Source organism: Drosophila serrata, unplaced genomic scaffold (genome assembly GCF_035046125.1).
Source record: "Drosophila serrata isolate PLE 108 unplaced genomic scaffold, ASM3504612v1 contig_276, whole genome shotgun sequence".
In the NCBI taxonomy this organism is placed as follows: domain Eukaryota; kingdom Metazoa; phylum Arthropoda; class Insecta; order Diptera; family Drosophilidae; genus Drosophila; species Drosophila serrata.
This window is the reverse complement of record NW_028257174.1, coordinates 7,551,528-7,555,770: the sequence shown is the minus strand read 5'-3', so window position 1 is coordinate 7,555,770 and position 4,243 is coordinate 7,551,528. Positions and strand designations below refer to the sequence as shown.

General features: G+C 31.3%; 1 long non-coding RNA gene across 2 annotated transcripts; it reads right to left on the bottom strand.

Moving 5' to 3' along the window:
• Positions 1-954: 954 nt before the first annotated feature.
• LOC147643289 (uncharacterized) lies at positions 955-3,313 on the bottom strand. Of its 2 annotated transcripts, none has more exons than XR_015272384.1 (3): positions 2,594-3,313; positions 2,441-2,522; positions 955-2,061 (listed from the first exon to the last, which is right to left on the bottom strand). It is a non-coding gene; the product is annotated as an uncharacterized LOC147643289 (long non-coding RNA). The 2 variants fall into 2 exon arrangements; XR_015272383.1 differs by having other exon boundaries at positions 2,637-3,313.
• Between the last annotated feature and the right edge of the window lie 930 nt (positions 3,314-4,243).

Genomic DNA, 4,243 nt, shown 5'->3' with positions numbered 1-4,243 from the left:
GATTGGATGTACCAACGTCATGCCCCGTCGTTGTCCTCGTCATCGTCATCGTCCTGTGAATGCAATTCACCAGACAGCACGGAGCGGGTAGTAGAGTGATTGATTGAAGGGGGTGATGGTGCGGCGGTAGTATAATAATCGTCAATGAAACAACAATGCAATCAGCGAACACAATTAATGCACAAATTGCTTGCCGAAGAGCGATGTGTGCACTATGCAACGATGATGGTGATGGTGACTACCACTACAAAATGGTGGAAATTGCATTTTCAAATTTTCCATATATCCGAATTTTCGCCATTTTCGCCAGTTTTGCAATTTCAATTTTATCAGCGGCCATTGTAAACTTGAAGAAAATTGGTTAATTGCAATTTGCAAAATAGGCAAACGTGTTATTATCAGAAATGTTTTACAACAATGGCAATAATAAAACAATGGAATCGGGATATTGATTCTTATGCTTATGTGATATAAATAAAAAAAATAATAATATTATAGAAACAAAATATCCCCTTAATATATATGTATAATGACCAGTTTTATAACGATTTTGGGAGCTTCTCCATTTTTAGTAGAAAGCCTTATAGCACTTTTAAAGTTTTTATTAATTTATATAGTTTCAGAATATTTGTCCATTTTAAATATTTGAAAGTATATAAATAAAGTAGGATCTAATAGCATATTTGTTAGATTTAATATTAATAGATATAGAATAGGAATACAGGCACAAAATTTTATAAAACCAGGTTACACCCTATAACATCATAACGCCCAGTGTCAGGACATTTTATATATTTTAAAATATTATAAAATTATAATTCAAAGATACAAAAATTGGACTGTCACTTACCTTATAAGTCGTTGTCCTTAACTGATATTTTCGGGTTTTATAAAATATCACTTTACAGCTGATCTCTTTTCGATCTTGTTTTGTCCTTTCTCTTTCCCCTTCTCTGCTCTCTGCTTTTGCACTTTCCCTTATCCGTTGGTTTTTTTTTTAACTCCTCCGTTCTTAGTATAAATTCTTGTAGCTCGACGTTTGCGATTTTTTGTTTATTAAAGTTTTTTTTGTTAATTTATAGATTTGGCAAATATTATATTGTTAACCGACTCGCTTGGTATTCATTTATCATCTTTTTGTTGCGGGTTTTTTTTTTTTGTTTTAAAAAATATTTCGTCGTATCTTGAAATCGTTGGAAGTCCGTTTTTTTTCTGTTTTTTTATTATTCTCTTTAGTTTTTATTTGCTTGTTCTTGTATAAATATTTATTTCTTTAAGAAATTCAAGTCTTTATGGTAATATTACTTTTGTTTAACTTCTTTTAATTTTTTTGTGTAAATATTTGTATATAGTTTATTTGCGACAAAAAACACTTGGTATTATATTTTATATTATTTATTTTATATTTTGGGGTTTGGTGTTGATGATTTCGATTTCGAATTCGGAGCCTTCAATGCGCACTGCGCCCTTTACCAAAACTCTATAAATTCAGTATAAAACCTTGCGGAATATATATTTTTTTTTTGTATATATATATATATATATATATATATATATATATGTATATATGGCTCCTATATGCTATAGATTGATTGGTTAGACACTCACCGACAAATGTTTTATTTCCGACTATTTATTTTATATATATATTATATATATATGTGTAAGTATGGTTCTAGCTAGAGCACATTTACATTTATCCAAAAACAAATATTTACCATATGAAATCAATGAATTACTTGATATTTACTTTAGCTATAGTTATAGTATTATAATTTATTATAAACTGCGTTGCGTTTCGGTTGGTGTGGGATTGCTTTGCTTTTCCGTGACGATTTTTTTTTGTCTTTTCTCTTCGGTTCAAACAACACAGGAATTAAATGTTGGAAAATTTCGATGAGAGTTGAATGCAAACTTGTTATTTTAGATATCGTTTCGAGAGTTTTGGTTTAATTTTGGCTTTAACTTGATTGCTGCCAGCAGACTTTTCTGTTTTATTTTTATACGTTTTTAATATATATATATCTTTTTTTGTTGGTGAGTTAAAACGCTTCAACTGGGCTGGAATAAAAAATAAAAAAAGAGAGAAATTCAAAACGGCTTGAGATATGGTAAATGTAAAGAGTAATTAGGTCGATGCCACACCCATTCCACATATACATACAAAAGGATACACTAAAAAATCAGTAATTACTTTTCATTACTTACATACATATATGTTTTCCATATATTTAAACCCTGTAACCAATGTTTTTCTTTTAGTTTTATTAGTAAAGAAATATAGAAATATATAGTAAAGAAAAATAGACAATATTTTCCTGACATATATTTCATAGTAGAATATATTTAATACATTTTAAATTTAAATTAAAAGAATTTGATTAAGCAAAAACAATTTTTACAGTGCATCTTTGATTGTTGTTAAATTTTGTTTACTCACTTTTCGGTTTTGCTTGCCCAAGGATCAAGCTTTCCTTCCACAATGCTCTGTTCTTAGAGTTAACCTGACCTCGCCAAGTGATCTGAATCCAAGGATATATATATATAATTTTTGGCTCACACCGATCTCACTCATACACACAGACACACTCACTAGTACAAAAAATATATAAAAAAGAGATGATGGAAGGACGTACTGCTAGCTGACTGATGCAAAAGGACAGCGGTCCTTTGGTGGTATTCCCCAGGATCCTTTCCTTGCCTTTGCGGATCTTCCTCAGCACCGATCTTCAGAAATTGTTTGCCTAATCTGTTGTCTTGATTGATTTGTTTGATTACTTTTTGTTTTTTTTTTTTTTTTTTTTTGGTTTGTGTTTGTTTTTGTTTTTAGTAGTAGTTTTGGCTTTTTGAACTACGAAAACAAAGAGAAATCATATAGCGACGCAAATGATAAATCATATGAGTAGAATAATACGAAAACGCGCTTAAAAAAGAACCGCGTTTGCTGGATGCGCCGAAGACTGCTTGACTCGTACTGAATTTCCCATGAACACACTGAGAGAGTGTGAGAGAGAAAGCTAGGCGCTTTTCCGCAGTAGCAGTAGAGCCGACAGCGACTGCGACAATTTTCACGGAAATCGCAGCAGCAGTAGCAGCAACAACAATAACAGGCGGCTCCTAGAAAAGCTTTCGGGACGAAGCTTTGCCGCCTCTCGATTTTCCGGCTCCATCTCTCCAAAAAAAAACCAACACTCTCTCCAATCATTGGGAAATGCATTTTCCAGAACACTTCGAGAGGGCGGCGGGGGAGGTGGGTTGGGAATGTATGCCACTAGATTGGCGCTTATATCCCATGTAATCTGTGTAATTTCAGCTGTTTGCAAATGGAGAAAAATATATATAAAAATAGAAATAGAAAAAGAAACAGGAAACAAGTAAGGACACTTGGAAAATTGTTTTTTTTTTTTAAATATATTAAAAATAGTATGAATAAAAATAATTACAAGAGATTTGAAAGCAATGAAATAAACAGACTTTGGCAATATTAAGTTTCTGCATAAAAAATAGTATCAAAGAGCCATAAATATTACAAGAACATCAAAAAATATTTATTTATATTTATTTATATTTATCATAAATAAAAAGAAAAGAAGCTAACTTCGAAAAGGCAAAGTGTGTGTACCCTTGCAGTCAAGCCTATGAACATGGGTCCGAATGTGAAATCGATCATAGCTAAGCCAAAAATGCACTTATTTCAATTCAAGTAGCTTTTCTGTGCTAGTTTTTTAAAAGTTAACAAATCTGCATAGTGACATTTCAAATTTAAATAAAAAATCAATTTTTTATCAAAATTTTTCAATTTTAACGATGTAACCCCATATAAAACTTTGAACAAATTTCAAAAATTTATTTTTCTACCGGATATGGCTAGATCAACACAGCTGTCCATGCTGATCAAGAATATATATGATTTATAGGGTCGGAAATGACTCCATCACTGATTTTTAAGCTTCTGACTGAATTTATAATACGCTACAAGGGTTTAATAATGTAGCCAAAGTCTGGGTCAGTTTTAAAACTGTTGCAAGGGTAAGTCATTAACATTCGCATATAACGTATAATTAAGGGATAAGGGATGAATTGATAAATAAATTCATAGCTAGCACAAATGAATCTAGACTTAGGCCGAATTCCTACATAGATTATAATATAGATAATTATCATGTTTAAGACTTACCTCTTTCATCATTGCTTAATTCCATCCAGTGTAGAGGTATATTCATGGTGACTTCTATTAGGCTTT